This window comes from Sipha flava, unplaced genomic scaffold (assembly GCF_003268045.1).
Source record: "Sipha flava isolate LNK unplaced genomic scaffold, YSA_version1 226_pilon_pilon, whole genome shotgun sequence".
NCBI classification, from domain to species: domain Eukaryota; kingdom Metazoa; phylum Arthropoda; class Insecta; order Hemiptera; family Aphididae; genus Sipha; species Sipha flava.
Genome location: NW_020272861.1, coordinates 245467 through 265121, shown reverse-complemented (window position 1 = coordinate 265121; position 19655 = coordinate 245467). Strand labels below are relative to the sequence as shown.

The following is a 19655-nucleotide window of genomic DNA, read 5'->3' as shown; positions in this document are numbered from 1 at the left end:
CATTGCCTACAATATTTCTAAGTTAAAAATATCAAATTATAATATCATCAAAAGTGATTAAAACATTGGAAGGTTTGGAGAGTTTGGAAGTTTAGGTCTGAAACAACCAAATAAATGAATATTTTTAATCAGTTCAGTCATAGAATGACCTTATACTATACTAATTACAAAGACAACTTATTGTGTATTATGATTCTCACTTTACCTTCAAATTTATTTACTAAATGTTGAAATCCAATATCATCTAACCAGTTTTTGGTAAATTCGTCCATATTTAAGTAGGTATCTATACAATTATATACAATTATACAAGTATAAAATTATTCAATTATGTTTTTCAATAAATTATACTAAATCAATTTATTTTATAGGTCGTAACTTATAATTTATTAATAATATCTATATCGTATATAGTATGTCCCAGTGCTACCCATATAATATCTAGACGGTATACCAAAATGTTTGAATGTGGTTTTTTAGAGATTACACAAATTACAATTTAATGCCATTAATTAAAAAAAAAATTAAATTTTTGCTCAGTCAGTTTTATATTCTACTATTATCTGAGAACAGAAAAATTAATTTTTTTATAAGAAATAAGTGTTAATAAGTCTTTTTAAGTTATATTTCATAATAATAAAAAATAATAAATAATGAACAAAGGGCTTAGGAAAAATATACAGTACCTACCACATATAATTAAATACGACGAATTTGATTAACCGACGCTGTTTTCTAACAATATATGAAATTTTTGATTTGGCAAAATGATGTAGTCGTATTACTGAATATTCCTAACATATTAGTGTTACTAAATATAATTTATGATTTTCTTAACATTTTCTTTATTTAATGAACTTTTAATTCTCTTATTGTATGGATTACACGAATTTAAAAAATCGAATCATATGTCAATTATATGAATACTCGTATATTTTAACATTTCTTTACCTTAATTATTAAATCAACATTCTATATTATTGTTATAATTAAATAATACAATTTATTAAAGTTATTTGTATTTTGAACAACACACTTATTAATAATTTATGATAGAAGTTGAAGCTTACATTCTTGGAAGTCTAGTATATATAAGTGTCTATAAAATTCAAGTGCATCAACAACGGACGAACTAAAAGTTTGTGCCGCAATATTCACTTTAAAAACATTTTTTCTTCCAATCAAAATGAGTGTTGTTAACTTATTCGCCATATTCAAACTAATGTTTTCCTGGACTGTGTACAAAATTTGATGAAAAATTATTTTTTCCGTCAATTATGCTAATATATTACCTTTATGTAAATCCTGTCAGTATGACCAATCAATCGCATTATCTTTTTATAATTACTTTTTGTAATAATTTAAAGCATTTCGACCCAATTTCAAGTTATGACATGAATCAGGAATATAACGAATCTAAATATAATTCATATAGAAAAAATATTGTTAAATTAACAAATTATACACGAGTTTTAATAATTGAAACACCTTTTTGACTTATCCCTGTAACAAAAAAATATTCTACTTTGACCGAATAAGATAATTTATTCTGCATCCTAATAACGATATAATAGTTAGTTAGTTGAAGTGCACCGCAAGGTAATCGCCATAACAGGCGATTCGAATCATATACGTATTCCGACAGAATGAACCATGATAATGTTGACACGTGTCTTGCTTGTATAGATAAGATACTGTACATTTTGTTCGTAAAAAATAAGCTTTAGGCCACTTCCATTTGCCATTCAAGAAAACTAACATAAATACTAAGGATTCAGCAGCTGATGTTTCTTGACACTCCACTTGTATTCCACCAAAATCACAATATCCTAAAAATCTATCATTATTATGTGATTATATACTAAATTTTACAAATATTCATTACATTTAATATTAAGTTGTAAATAGGGTCCTGTGGAAGTAAATGTTTCATATGATCAAAAAATTCTTGAAAAAAATCAAGTTCAGCAATGATCGACGAAATCCATTAATAATAGACCTTGGATGTGGTAAACTTTATATTGTATGGAAATTAAATAAAAATACTATTTTAAATAATTAGAAACTACTAGTTATTTTGTTATAAAAAAAAAAAAAAAAAAAATGTAGAATTACCGGCAAAAATTGTAATCTTTAGGTGAAAAGTAATATAATGTCAAAGCAAATTGTTATATTTCTCAGCTATATCTCTTATCCGTTGTTTTATTATTATTTTTTTATTCGTTCTTGACTAAATTAGAAGCTGAATCTAACCACACAAGGCCACAAATCATAAAATACAAATGGTAATGTAATAAAAGAATTATAAAAAACTCATTATTAAATTTGTTTAAAATTACATGATGTTGTTTAGAATTAATGTGTCCCATTATTTTTCAGACTTTTTACTACATTTTTCAAATTACAATTTTTTCCTGCTTTTCAATTGTTGATGTAAGATTTTAATTTATTTCTTAAAAATAAATTTTCTGGTGAAAGTATTAAATATTTACACTTCTTTCATTTAAATTATTAATATTAACTGTGCCATTTATTTCTTGTTTACAACTTACACCTACTTACAATTACACCTTGCCGGAACTTATTGCTCTGCAGCTGATTGATCTATTTAAATAATATTATGTTAGGATTTATATTTATTAACTAATTAACTAAAATACATAAATGTTATATTTTACCAGTAAGTTTTTTTCTAATTGGTAAGATCCTTTACTTTTTTGGTTTACTCTGGTAATATGATGGGAAAGATAGAAAAATTAATGGTATAGCATATGATTTCAATAAAGGTCTATTAACATTAAGTTGATATTAGAAATTATTTTGACTAAAATGGACACTACAGATTTGATTCCATTCTATTGGCTTATAATTTTTCCCTTCATTGAATAAATTCATTTTTCAATAGAAAACTTAAAATAATTAAGTATCATAATATTTACTTTGATACATGTTGTTTTACAATTATTTAGAATATTATTCATAACTTACTAGTAACTTACCGAAAATAGTAAATTGCATGCCCAGCTTTTTATAGATTTGAGCATCATTAAGCCACACAAAACACTGGCATAGTTAAGTAATTATACAAATCAATACGCCGATTACAAAAACATTTATCAAAATCATTAAATACGTATTAATAATAAAGCAGAATTTATAAAATTGAAAATATATCAAACAAAATGTAACGAAAATAATTTATTGTGCCGACCATGATACAGCGCAAATGATTCTTCAATTAGAAAACCTACCTGTCTTATATAGTTAATATATAAATCTGTGATTTTTTTCACATTCAATCGTAATTTTATTGACTTTGAATACACCCAATGATGAATTTTTAATTCGAACTCGATCATACATTACCAGTGTTGGGAATAGATAATGCAAAATTTATCTAGATAAAGATAAAAGATAATTTCATTTTTATCTAGATAAAAAAATATACTTAAAAAAATGTTATTTTTTGGTCAATATTTCATATTCTTATAATATCAATGAAGACTCAATTATAATCAGGGGCGTATTTAGGAATGTCTTATGGGGGGAAGGTGCACAAACAAAAATTTCAAAGTATACATAGTTATAACTTTTCCATCTCAAAAAATATGCCTTTATTCATAACCAAATAGTCAAAATACAAGTGTTTGATAGAAACATAAACTTTGACTACACAAATTTATAATAAAACATATTTTTAAATATAATTTTTGTAATTACAATAACTGAAGACGTCTGGGGTGTTTATTAGCTTATGCATCAACTACTTCTTCAGGTTTTATAATTATTTCAGGGTGTATATTAAGGTATATTCAGGGTATATACAATGCTAATCCGTTTAATCGATGGTATCATATTATCATGATATATTGATATTTCAATATTTCACCGTATGCCCGTGCGTGAAAAATAAGAGGGCCTAAAATAATAAATAAAGTATAAAATACGGTGAATGGGGGAGGGACACGGGCCCCATTGGCCTACCCCTTAAATACGTCCTTGATTATAATTATTATTATCAATAGGTACCTAGGAGTTTAATATTTATTGCAGTAATTTAGTGTACCATTAAGCAGTATTTATAAATATTGTACAATGTTAAATGACAGTTAATCACTAAAATGTTAACGAAAAAAAAAATGAAAATTGCTTTGTACGTATCAGAATGAATACAGAATACATGAAAAAATATTTTAAGTTAACAATATTGTGTTCCATATAATATTAATTTGATAATTTTCATTATTTTATAAGTAGTTACGACTTTACGGGTTCCAAGAGTGAAGTAATAACTATTCAGTGTATACTAAAATCAAATACATACTATATTTGGAACTTCCATGGAAAAATAAGAAATTAAGTTTAAAAATACCAAAAATATTTTTCCGACATGAAAATACAAATAAAATGACATATCAAGAAATAATAATTACTTATTAATAATACACGAATTATGGTTATAAATACAAAATCTATATTTATAAAAGAAAATCAGGTTATTTACAGAATTTATAATTTAAGAACAACCGGACCGATTTCGATGAGCTCTGATTTGTTGGATTCATCTCCGTACAAGAATAAAAATAACTCTAATCTTGGCAAGAATACAGACAATTATCTAGATAAGAAAAAATTTTATCTTAGATGAATAATTAGATAACTTAGCGTTATTTATCTAGATAAAATAAAAGATGATAAAAAATCTATCTAGATAAGTCCCAACACTGTACATTACAAATACAATAATATTCCAAGTTAAACATTAATTTAATTATTTATTTCTACACACGAACTATTTATTTATATATTAATAAACGAATATTAATCTCTTACTATATTTTATATTATTAAATTACTCCAATAAATATTTATAGTTTACACTGCCAAATATTCCACAAATTGTATACAATATGCGTTTACAATGACCAATTCTTCCACTCAGACCGTAAGAAATGTGTTACGTAACGTTTTTCGTACACGGTAAATATTATTTCGTATTTCTAAAAATTCCACTGTACAGAATCGCTTTATCTTTTCGGTTAGATAACATTTTAGTCATTTACGATTTTACAACGTTTTGGAGAGCACTACATAGGTACGTCTTCCCAGTAATAAATCTTGTGGTTCACTTTTCCACACAGTAATATGAATTTCTTTAGCTCTTAGTACATTTATCTGTCCAAATAACGGAATATTTTTAATTTTTGATAGTTTTCAATTTTTATTAAGCATTTTTTTTTCTGTGGAAAGATTTTTTCTTCTGAATACTGTTCATAAAAAACTTATTATTATTTATTTTTTCACGATACATGTAGGTAATTCTATAAAATTGTTCATTGAAAAACATAATTCATAAAATTACATAAGCGTTAAAAAAAACTGTTAATATAAAACTGCAATATCGCAACAAAAAATACGTAATATTTATACAAAAAAAATATAAAAATACCTTGTGTATCAAAATTAAAAATGTATTCTAAAATATCTAAATATTGTTGGCTTTACTGTTAGGAATACTAAAATTATAATGGATTATTTTCTATACGTTAACACATAACAACGCTAAAAGTCTGCCCATTTTAGTACAGTATAGTTTCGTGAATTGTATTTTGCACGAAAATCGTAATTCCACAAATAGAGAGAAAAGTAAGTGATGTAAATATGTAGGTCCCTTTTTTTTAACATTATACGAGTTTCGAAGAAAGCACTCGTCGGCTAAAGTCTTGTACTCGTAACCGGAGAGCTCAGACGGTAGAGCTTTAAACTTTTAACCTGAGAGTTCAAGTGCCTATCCGGGTGATAAATTTTATACATGCATATTTTCTATTCAATTGTTTTTGTCAACAAGATATTTTCTGATCTTTTCATCAAAAATCGAAATCTGTTTAGTTTACGCAATAAGACGATGTAAATATATATAAATGCAGTATATATAATTTAATTCAACATTCAAAGTATTATTTTTTACTTCACAAGACCGTTTTGTATACCTTTGTTATAATTTATTAAAATACTTTTCTACCTAAAAGTCTTTTTGATTCTAAAATCTTCAAAGGAAAAAAAATGCGTTACGATTACTCTGTGATTAACCCAGTAAATATTTTTAAAGAGTTTGTAACGTATAAAAAAACGTCTATTTAAATTGTTTTTTTTTTAATTGGATGTAAAATATAGGTGTATTAAAATATCTATAAAACATAGCTATTAGTTATAACAAACACTATCACTCAAATATTACGTTTAAATATACTCCATTTGAATGAAATCCCTAGATGAAAATTATAGTAACTAATTTTCCAATATCTATGAATAAGACTGGGATTTTAATGGAATAAAAAATAGTCAACAATTTTTTAAAAATCATTAAAAGATACATTATTAATATCCGTTAAAAATTATATTTATTATAGTTTAAAAATGATATTATAAAAATCATGTTACCAACCATATTTAATAATATTTATTTAATATAGTAAAAATAAAATGTATACATATTTGTTTACTATTTACATTTTATTTAACTTCAATTAAATTTAATTTATTTCATAACTTGCTCTTATGATCGTTATTGGAATCTCGTAAATAGAAAAATTTCTTTCGACAATTTTAGTTTTGTTCTATTTTTGATAAAATCGGTACATGGGCCGATATGTTCGTATTTATTAGTTTATCATTTTATTAGATTCCATACTAAACATGTGTAAATTTTAAGCAAAAAAAATCCGAAACGCGCGATAAAATACCCTAATATTTAAGAATTTATAGATAAATTCTGAAAAATAATCTAAAATCTACATGAAATTAATCAGTATCATTTGAAACATATTTTCTGCTTACGGATTTACGTGTTTGGACACAAGAAATAAAAATGCATATGCATAAAAATCCCAATCATTTTAATGAACAAACTGCAGTACGATGGAACTTACAATCACTAAAATTGAATAATCAACAATAAATCGGTTACGTACAGTTTAAAATTCAATCGAGCGGGCATTTACACCCGAATATGACGGTAAAAGTATCAATAATGCGGTTAATATTGAACCGGTTATCACAGAAAACGGTTGAATAAAAGTAGGTCCCAGCCAATTTTTTAGTTTACCTTTTGCGATCAAAACCGACCGTCTACTCTCTGAAAAATAACGTATGCATCAAAACGATTTCAATGAACTAGCAGAGACTTCGTGTATTTTTGCCGTCACTACAATATCCGATGCCGACACCGCACAAGGAATACTGAATTCATTGAGCTTCAAAAAGGAACATTTTTTATATAACTGTCTAAATCAAAAGAATGATTGTTAATGTCAATAAAAACGTTTTGATACTGTTTTTATAACTTTCCTCGTCCACATTAAATGCGTGCATTGCGCTTGGAGTGTTCGGGAAAAATTCACAAAACAAAGTTTTTGATTCACACGTTAATTATTGATGTAATGATTTCCAGTGCTATAAGAATGTTTAAAAACGATTTCGAAGAACACATAGGAGTCATGTGTCACTGCTATATCACTATATCTGATGTTGAAACCGCTTGAAAGAACTGTTCAACACGTAATGCGATTATGTAACATTAGAACTTTAATCGTTATTTAAAAGGAACGGTTGTCTAACTGCTGAGATTAATAGTTTAATAGTAAATTACAACAAAAACGAGGGAAAAATGACAAGACTTCTAGGTTGGGTTCAATTGCACGGTCTGGTCAGGTATTGCTGTATTGACCTTTTAAATTTAAAATCAATGAACTATTGCTCTCTTGCTACTGGAAGAAAAAGGTCAAGTGAATTATTTTATACTTCTTGAGATATTTGATAGAGTAGTAAAATCGAATTTCCTAATGAAGCGGGTTGAAATTTTATTGTTCTATCATTTGCAACAAAAAAATAAAATCGAAAATTCTTAGGGCCTATAAACATCACAAATGTCATAAAATATTTCAAAATTATAATATAAATACTCAGTAAAGAATTCCAGTCTATGCAATTATTATTTATAGGATAACAACTAAATTACTAATATCGTTTAAATGAAATTCGTTGAAATATCCGATTTCGTCAAAATTTAATTTCATAACACATATAAAACTTTTGCGACTTTCCGAAATTTTTATTATTTTGTTTTTAGTTACAAAGAAAATTGTATGAAAAATGTTATATTTAATTGTCAAACCTTAAGTATAAAAATTAAAAGTTTAATTAATTTTTTACTATGAAAATGAAGCGGATTTTTATGATTTTTATCGTTTTGCTATGATTTAATATTCAAATGCCCGTTTTTTTCAGAAATTAAGTTCTAATATTATTTCATGAATTAGTAATAGATATACATATAAAGAATTTTATATATTTAATGGTCAAGACTTTTTGTTAAACCAAAATTATTTTATCGACATTCAATCGAAAAAAATATCTTTAATACATGACAATTTAAATTTTTTGAAAATACCTCAAAAACATGTTTCCAAAAATTATACCACTGGTATAAGCATATCGATGTAAAGCTATTAGTATTCAGTGAACAATTTTAAATCTTTATGATTGTTATTTTTTGAATAACAGTGAAAACAAAAATTTAATTTAGTCGAAACCCGATAAACCGTAAATTTTGCAAAGTTTTTCCATAACTTTTCGTCCGTTTTTTCAATATATCAAGAAAACTGTTGGGAAATTCATAAAATGGCATCCCACTTAGAATCTATTCAACAACATTGCTTAACAAAAGTCTCTAATGATTATCACAATCATTACGATCGAAGCAACAAACCTTTTGGTCTGACAAAACTAATACACACATCACGTCAAAACAAATACATTTCTCGTTTAACTCGAGTTCCAAAAATTAATAGATTTTATACAACTATCTCGTGTTCTATACGTGTTTGGAGTGTTGGGAAAAATTTTTTCTAAAATTAGGTTTAAACGTACAGTGAAAAAAAAAAATTTATACGTTTACATTTGTGATTGCGACAAATATAATAGCGATTTATTGATGTATTGAACACAAATACTATCGTATAAGTTAATAATCGATCGAAACGCTCGTGATCGTATCAACGGTTGAAACAACACCAAAAATACTGATCTACGGCATTGGTCATCTCAAATGAAGAAGCTAACGGTGATATCGGTCAATGTCGTTATGCTAAAAAGAAAAGTAAAAGTAAACGAAAATAGTAACACAGTGAAAAACGGAAAAAATTTACCGCCCGGACAGGGACTTGAACCCTGGACCCTTAGGTTAAAAGCCTAATGCTCTACCGACTGAGCTATCCGGGCACGATTGCAAAACAGTAACCTACGAGTGCTTTTCTTCAAAACACGTAAAAGAACAAATTCTCGCATTGCGTAATAATAAAATGTAGCGATTCTTAACCCGGTTTATCACTATAACGTAAAATAATTGAGTTATGTTTTTTTTTTTTTTTTTTTATGAAAATAAGATATTCTACAATTGCGATACGAATAAAAAAAAATCAAGAAATCGGCTTGGTGCATCACCGATCGTATTAGAATGTTTACAACCGAATTTACCGAGCCAAGAATGGAAAAAATGATTTATAACCAACCACGAGGAAGGGCATCATTTAATGGAAAAAAGAATTTTCGTATAAATAATGAGAAATTTCTGCTGTAAAATTTCATCCCGAAAAACTTTCTACACTAATTTATAATAATTATTCCGAGCCATTTTTCGTTTACCTAGTGAATTATTAATCAAGTACACATTTCAGTTTTATTCTAATGCAATTATAATCGTTGTCTACGTAACGATTTTTTAATGTTAACATTGCAGACCGATCGTTGAAAATCTACCTGACATTATAGGAAGTCACTGTCTCAAAAATGCCGAGAACCGCTGGTACATTGATCCATTTTCGACGTAATCTTGTCGATTATCGGAGTCAGGTGCCGTAGAAAGTTTTTCACGCAAAAGAATTATCTAACGAAAAAACCCGGTCTCGACTCGCAATTATTTTCCGACTGCTTTCAAAACGTTAACGTGCAATAGATACGTAGCTCGCACGTTGAGTACCTACCGTAAAAATGAATAGAGCGTTTTAACAAAACTTTTGTGGTGTTTTAATTTTTCACAAAGTAAATCGTATATTAAAACAATATCGGCCAACACATACCCATAATTATTAATGGAAAAACTCCCAATGTACTCGTATAATCGCCCGATGTAAACCTTTTTCCGCCCACATGTGTATGAGCAGAAAGCATCTTCCTATTCTTACGAAGCTTATAATTGTTGGCCAAATCAGCTGAATCTACGAGTCTACAATCAGCTGGTTGTATTTATGACAATTCGATTGAAAACTTTCCACGAACTTCCTCAACTTGTCCTGATGTCTTTTTCCACTTTCGCATAATGAACTCAAACGTTCTTTTCCGTTCCACAAATAACTTAGATATGGTTTATAGATATCGTTTACTTACCATTATTTGGACAGAATCATAATACTACTGAGTTCTGTAGAACTGTAATTACTATTGTATAAAAATATAATTTCATTCATTAATTCCAATCATGGTAATCAAGTAACTATAAATATACACGATTAAAATGAATCTAATTTAATGTACCGCTCAATTCCAAAAACCACCTATTACTATTCAATCAACCATGTTTTACTTTTATTCTGTATATATTTGTGTTTATATTATAATTATTGACTTTTTTTTTTTTTGTTCTCTTTCTCACTTTCTCTCTCTCTCTCTCTCCTTCTTTCTCATAACATTTATAGATTTAACATAAATATATATATCTATATATATATATTTAAAGCTAATAGTACCTATTTAATGGTAAAATATAATGTAGGTATATAATGTAACAATGCCTTAACGTATCAGTTTTTTTATTGTTGGTACTACATTATTATACATATATTTTCTAAATTAATTAAATGCAAATTTCTTGTTTTAATTTTTTAAAAAATTGTGCTCTAAAGCCTATGTACCTAAAAAATAAATAGATAAAAACAAAGGAAAACGCTGTTTTTAGTAATTGGACAATACTTTTTGTAGTTAACTACCTAATGCGGTCGTCGAATATACAGTTAAATGTCTAATTAAGAAACCCAAGCAATTCCCTTTTTCACGAATTATTATGAACAACAAACACCTCTCTTTTTAAAATTGAATTTGTACACAAAGAGTGATTATCTAACGGAACCGATTTATAATAATTCACTTAGAATAACACGCGTAATGGCTTTGACGTATTCAGGAACGGACTGAGGCCCTGAAAACCCAGGTGGGTATATATTTTAAAACTACCAAACAAGCCACTCTTGTTAGTTGTTACAATTTTTATTTTAAATAAAATAAATTTTTTAAGGACCTTATAACAAAATTAAAAAAATTCTGTAGGCTTAAACTCAACTAAATTTAACATCATAAATAAAACAAATTATTTTAATATTACGAAATTTAAATACTATTTTTAATAACAATTACTAATATTGTTTTAAAAAATTAATAAATTGTTAAATGTTCTAGAACATACGTTCTACCAATTGCATCTATGATTATGTCTATTTCTGGAATAATATCTGTTTCTATACTAATCAGCATTAAAGATTCTAATAAATCTTTCTTCATTGCACTCCTTAATCTGTTTTTATTAATTTTAATTTTGAAAATGTACGTTCGCAGTTCGCTTAAGTACAGGAGAGAGTGAGAATATATTTGTATGTCAAGCATAAGTTTGAAAATGCTGATGTATGTAAATTATATTTATATAAATATTCTAACAAAATGGTGGACAACTGCAGCAGCCTACTTATTTTCCAGGCTTACATTTTTATCTTTTTAATGTGAAACATTATCGCATTATCGCACCATCGTGGTCAGATTTGACGGATTCACGGACCCTATCGAGAGAATTAATTATATAAATGTAATTTAATGTAATGAAAATGTAATGAAATGAAGCTTACTGGTATATATTTTAATTTTTAATACCTCCTCTATAAATAAGTATAACAAAAAATCAAATAAATAATGAACAACTTAATTCAGTTTTCCAGACAAAACACATAGCGATTTAAATCTATTATCTATAGCATCTATTATTAATATCTAGATAAAAATTATTATATAAAGTTATCTAGATAAGCTAGTTATTCCTTAACTCTATCATAATTAGATGATGCTTTTCTAATATCACTTAATGATATAAAGATTCTAATATAATATAATAATAAAACATCATATCGATCAATATTTTCACTTTCACTAGACTCTAACCAAGGACCGAAAATACTTTTCAGTGCTGTGTCCTTACTATTCCACCTAGTAGCGCCCAACTTTTGTATTTTTCTCAATTTATCATGTCCAGTTTGAACTTCAGAAAGTAATGTTTTCTAAATTCCAGTTCTTTTATAAGAATCAGAAAAAAAAACTGCAGTTTTTTGTAATAAATTAAAAAGATCTTGAGCAAATAAACAACATGATGTGACATCAGATACTATAAGGTTCAATACGTGAGCGTGGCAATGTGTAAATATAGATTCTGGTGCAATTTTTTTTAAATGCGCTTGAAAATAGCCACTCATACTTGCAGTGCCCATCAAATAATTCTCTGATAAAATTAATTAAAAGGATATTTAAAGATTCTAATTCTTTTTCTATGACAAGGGTCTTCAACCCGCGGCCCGCCCTGTCTTAATGTGCGGCCCGCGATCACGTTTTAAATTTAGCATGTACAATGTACATTGTACATTTTCTAGTTCAATAATATTATAACAGTTAAGCTATCGCTATCGGAAGTATGCGATAAGATAAATTGAATTACCTACCAAGATATAATTATTATTGTCTGTTAGTTCGTAATCGATTGTGGAACGAGCACAATATTCTCGTTTATGTGTAAAAGTTTATGTGTAATATTTGTAAAATATGTCAGTGAGTAAAAAACGTAAGATCTCGGATGAAAGTCGCGTTTTTCAAGAAAAATGGTCCAATATTTATTTTTTTATTCAAATTAAAAAAAAGGCTATATGTTTGATTTGTCAAGAATCGATTGCAGCGATGAAAGAGTACAATTTAAAACGACATTATAGCACCAAACATGCAGCAAAATATGATATGATACAAGGACAACTTCGAATTGACAAACTTGCATTGTTAATGAAAAATATACAATGTCAGTCTTCAAGTATAAAAAAATGTCATAAAGACTCAGAAGCCAGTGTCAAAGCTAGTTATATCATAGCACAAAAAATTGCAGCTAAATTGAAGCCGTTCACTGATGGCGAATTTATAAGTGTATGGAGGCCGCTTCTGAAATTTTATGTCAAAAATGATTTCACCTATCTCACGGATATTACATTGCACTTGAATGAACTGAATTTACGTTTGCAACGTCAAAACCAATTAATACATAATTTATTTTACCATATTAAATCTTTTGAAAATAAACTTCTGCTGTGGGAAATCCAGCTAAGAAAAAATAACACTACTCACTTCCCTTGTTTGTCAAAATACAATGTTACTTCAACGGAAAAATACGCAGAAGCAATTTTTGATTTAAAAATCCAATTTGATTCGAGGTTCTTAGATTTCAAAGCTAATGAAAATTTTTTTAATTTGTTTTCAATTCCATTTTCGTTATCAGTCGAAGATGTCCCAGAAAATATACAATATTAAAAGAAAAGTACAATAATGTTGAACTTTCAATTTTTTATTCGAAATATATTGACACGGAAACATATCCTAATCTTCGAAACAACGCATTAAGAATGATGTCTCATTTTGGCAGTACTTACACTTGTGAACATATTTTTTCACGAATGAAAATTGCCAAATCTAAAACTAGAACTCGGTTAACTGACATTCACTTGGAAAATTCACTCAGAATTGCATCGTCTCAGATCCAACCAAATATCGAAAAATTAGTTAGTGAAAAACAATGTCAGTTTTCACATTAAAAAAAAATAAAAAAATTGTAATTAAAAAAAATGTTTATCTATATATATATTAATAATAATAATAATTTTTAATTTTAAATGTACCTACCTACCTAATTTTTATAATTGTAATAATAAAACTGAATTTTTATATAAAATACATGTTTTTACTACGAATGCAAGATTTAAAAAAAATAATATGTGGCCCGCTGCATAAAAAGGTTGAAGACCCCTGTTCTATGACATTACACAATGCTTTTCCAGAACCAGATTTTGATTATACTAAATTTAACATTCTCTCATTGATTTTTCCATTTAAAACATATCTAATACAAATACACAATTAATCCATAACCGATGTTTCTTGAGTAGAATCAACCTCTAATTAATATTGTTCTGACTGTATAACTTCTTCGGCAATTTTGTAATTTATTAAATTCCCAATTATATTCAAAATTTTATTTAAAGTAGTCTCTGACAAAAATGTTACATCGAACCGCGACCTGCTTTTCCTTTTTCATTAAACTTTTTTTTTATAGAATTATTTATATGTGTTTGTAACACTGGGTCATACTTTACCACAAGTTTTACAATTTCCAAAAAGTTCCCTTGATTTAAATTTGAAGTTAAATCTGACATGCTATAAGCAGCTTCATTTCTCTTTCCTCTAAATGCCAAACCTTGTTTAGCAATTAGTAAAGCAATATCTACAATTCTAGTCTCTATTGAGCTCAGCCATTTTTTGACGATGACTTGAAAGTGAATTTGTCATTGTTTGTCCCGATGAAATATTGAAATATGCTTTACAGGTATTGTCATGAGGTATAGAATTCTCGTCTTTTTCTAGTTGACAATATAGGTATTTTAAATTTATTTCAACTCCTTCACTATATGGAGTAGTATTTGGACGAATGAAGGCCATAGAGCAATAGACTTTTTATTAGTTTTATTATAAGTCACCCATTTTCTGTTTACATATTTCCCATCAGGAATTTTTCTTAAATAAACTTTATTAGAAGTACAAGTAAATGATGCATTACTTTGAGGTTGACAAGGGTGTGCATTAACAAATGCAACTTTTGTTTGATGATGGCTTCTAAAAATAGAGGGAATTAAATGTCTAATGGCTGTACTAGACTCGATTACTTTAGCCATATCAATTTGGTCAGAGTCGGATTCGAATGAAGAAAACACATAATCTTTATTGATATTTACATTTGATTCATCTTGATCACTTGAAACTTCAATCGGTAATCTTGAATTAGGATGTATTATGTTGGAGACTTTTGTAGAAAATTCCGGGATTAATTCATATTAAATTTCATTACTATTATTGGAAGACTTTTCAATAGCACGAAGGAGTCGTGAAACTTCACATACATTTTCATTTTAATTTTTTAAATGAAGTTATAACAGTAAAATTTAGCTTTCGTTGTTTGCTATCTGACCCAGCTGCAAACAATAATGCCGCCCGCTTTTCTAATATTTTTTAATAACTACATTTTGGTTTTTTGTTTTTATTCTTATCTTCCATTTCCATTGTATAACCAGTAACCACTATTTAAAAAAAATATTATTGAGATAAAATTTGACTGAACATAATTATATTAAGGGTGTCGGTACCGGTCATTTATTAAGGAGTACAATTTGGGCAATTCAATTTATAAAAATATTCTTACAATATTCTTAAAAATATACGAAATATAATAATTTTAGTATTTACTTGTATGTTTTTGTGTATGAACTTTTGAGATTGAGTATACAACTAATAAACCGAACCACATCAACGCGTCGTAAACAAATGATCGGAATTCGGAATAGTAGTGTACGTAAATATTAAATATAAAGTGTTTGGAACATACTCATAATATTGACGATATTAGTTATTTATATTAGTCCGTGGTCGAACTATCGTATACACGATTAATGATTTATAAAACATAGATGAAAAAAAGATTTCACCATTCCATGACGTATTGACGTGTATCGTAACATAATAAATTCTAAAAATGAATCTGACAATGACTTTCATGGCCTACGCGGCCGCATTCGGACTGTTCAAGTTGTTTTATTTTTGTAAATAGTATTATAATATTGTATTCGTGCGTATTATTTCGTGGAATTGAAAAATTATTAAAAATAACAAATATAGCTCGAGGCCCAAGCATAAAATTTCTAGAGGGCCTGAGCGGGTATGGTCACCTATTAACCGATCTCAAAAGTCTATACCTTTACACTACCCTGCGAACGAGAAAATAATATCCTATTGATTCCCCCAACATCGAAGAGTGTTCCGCGTCAGTCACTCTGTTCGCAATATTTTCAGTTAGTCGAATATCGGGGAAACGCAAACGTGCACATCGAACTAGAAAAAAAAAATGTACTGCACTTTATTTTTTTCAAGTGTAAAACGTAGACGAAAACATTCGCGTTTCGGTAGGTAGGTACAAGCATATACGGTTAAAAATGATTAATTAATTAATATATTTATTACGGTTTATGGTACACAAAACACACACACACACACACATCTGACAGGGCAAACTGTATAATGACCGAGCAATACGTATTTCACGTTTCGCCGCAATACGTCCGGTGCATAACGAGCGTCGGCTGCTTAGTCGCGGATTATTATTTTTAACGCGTCCCCGCAGCATACGGCCGGTGCTCGTTATTCCGATGGACGGCGAATCGTTATACTCTGCGTCGTCACGCTCGAGTGAGAATGGTTTTTTATTCGGCAACTATTGCTCAAACGAGATCCGTGACGGCGCCGAAGACAAGTCGAAAATTCGATCGCCTCCCCCGGGTAAAAGAGGTCTCGGAAGTTGGATTTTTCAAAAGAACAATTTATCAACATTTTAAAATTAACTATAATGCTTGATTTACAACGATTGAATTCTAGGGAAATATAAAATCGAATATTAATTATTAGGGCGCGGATTTTTATGTAATTACATATATTTATTGAATGTGAATTTCTCAATTCTAATTAAAAATAAGCACGTTTCATAACACCATGAATAATATGAGACCTATTTTATTTTACATATTTTCACATATTTTGATGTAAATACATATTTTTAAATATTTCATTGATATTTACATATTCTGTAAATATTTCACATTTTCATACCATTTCAATACAGTTTTTATTTAATTTACAATTATTATATTGGAATTAAATGAAAGAAGATATTTTTTCAAATCTTGATTCAGATACTACAAATGCTATTACTTCTGATATTATGTAAATTAAAAAACTTGCAAAATAATTTAGCATATATTTCCAAAAAAAATTGTTTTGGTTAAAATAATAAAATATTAGAAACATTGAATCTAACAATAATTGAAAGTCTCGCGATAATGGAAAAATGCACAAATTCAATGAAATTAAGTTCAAGGAGTTATAATAAAAATTAAACTACGTACTGGGTAATACGTTGGTTTACAAAAAAATTTAAATTATTAGATATAATCTTACTAATATAAATGAAAATATATCAAATTATATTGAAGTAACACCATCCGATATATGTGGTATGAAATATGCCCATTAATCTTGATTGACGTTGAATGCAGCCTCAGCAGCAACGAGTTGACTTTGAAATCTAACCGCCGTACATTAAAATTTAAAAATCTTTTAATGTACGTCTTATCCAATTGTTCCGAAGAAGACAACAATGAAGATAATTAAATGAATAATTATTAAATAATAATTAAAAATTAATGGAAAATACCGATTTTTTTTGTTAAAAATTTTACGTTTTTTATACATATTTTAGCAAAAATAAGAACATAAATATTTACATATTTTGACTTTTTTATTACATAAAAACCCGCGCCCTATTAATTATACTTTAACTAAAAATGTTGACAAAGTATAAATTCCTAAATAATTACACAGATATGTTGGTTTTAAATAAAAATTATACTGTTTATCAAAATCGGATTGAACTTGCCATCTTGCATACAACCGTATTTTTCTCTCACATCATAATGCTTATTATCATAACATAGCGTGTAACAACAATATATACTCAACCCCTTACAAACGATTTATATGAATTATTAAAGTTTTAAATGTATGTTGACACAGCCATACTTCGGACCAAATTGGATCAAGTTCCTTTTACTAGAAGGCCGTCAAATTGTTGGCTAATATAAAAGAGTTTCGTCAAATTCTCAATCATTACCTGCTTGTATTACCAACCGAATATTGGCACTAGTTATCTATGTCAGTTTTGTACTTGGAGGCTGTATAAAAGAAATCATACAAACACATACGAAATAAGAATGAAAGAAAAAAGCTTAGTATATTATCACATTTTAATCGAAAGTTAACAACACAATACAATATATAATTTATATATGTATATAAATATATATATAAAAAAAAAATGAATCAGGTGTAACGCTGTTATTAATAGTTTTTAGTGAACATAATCAAATATAGTATAATAATAATTATTATTAATATTATTATTATTATTATTATTATTATAAAATATTAAATTTCCTTTTGTAAAAATTCAATCATTTTTTTTTTTTTTTTTGTTAATCGTCTCTCTCATTCGTTCTCTAAGATTATGGCCTACAAATTAATAAATTAAATTGTGTGTACAAATACATGAATATAAAAATTAAATAAAAAAATCGAATACAAAATTTAAATCAGAACATTAAGTCATACTTTTCTTAAGCGTTAAATTCATAAAACAATATTTAACTTTAACATTCAATAAATCAATGACATACAGGCATATTAAAGCAAATATTTTGAGAAAAAGAAATGTAATAAAATAGTACTATTACATTAATAGTTGCAATATTACATAGTTGTAAATCCTACAACTGTATAGAAGGTAGTCCGTGGTGAAATAATGTAATAAAATATTTAAAAATAAAAAATAAAATAATAATAATAATAAAAATAATAAAACATAAAAATACTAATGTTTACAAATTGGCACAATTATTAACAGATCTTAAGGTATAATCTTAAAGTGAATACAAAAAATTAAAAAATAAACTATTTAAACTAAATAAATAAATTTATATTAATAGTTGGTTACTATCTTTATAGATGTTAAATTTTTTTTAAATTGAGTATTAATCCTTTTTGTCAATTATAATTTTATAATAATAATAATAAATAATAGTAGGGTTTTAACATTTTTATTTTTTATTTGTTTATTTGTTATTCTTTTTCTTCAATTAATTTTGATTAGAAGTTATTGTGTTCTTTACCATTAAAAAATATTACTTCGTTTACGCTAGCATACTTACACAATTCAATACAAACGTAAAGGTGAAGTTGCACGTGCATGTTTTATACTTATATTATTTTAAAAACGAATTTTAATATTGTCAAAATACAAAATAAGAAAATCAAAATTATCGACAAAGCTCATTAAAACGCGCATTTTATTTTCTTCCTATAATATACTTGTACAAAACTACAGTATTTCGATATGCACGAAAAAAATGTATTTTCTAAACTATAAATGTAAGTAGTACGTTAATACAACAATTAATATCGTTTCGATGTAAATTAACGAAACAATTTCGTTTGTCCAAAGAGAAAAATAATATTAATAAAATAATTTAACATTGAATGCTATACTAGCATTTTTTATCTAATGCAACATAAACTGTATGAACATTGTTATAGTTATAGGCAATTTTAGTCACCAGTATATATTCATATATAAATATTTAATATAATACATGTTT

The 19655-nt window shown here is 27.1% G+C and overlaps 1 non-coding gene across 1 annotated transcript; it reads right to left on the bottom strand.

The window, feature by feature from the left end:
• Positions 1-9206: 9206 nt before the first annotated feature.
• Trnak-uuu lies at positions 9207-9279 on the bottom strand. Its single transcript has one exon. It is a non-coding gene; the product is annotated as a tRNA-Lys (tRNA).
• Between the last annotated feature and the right edge of the window lie 10376 nt (positions 9280-19655).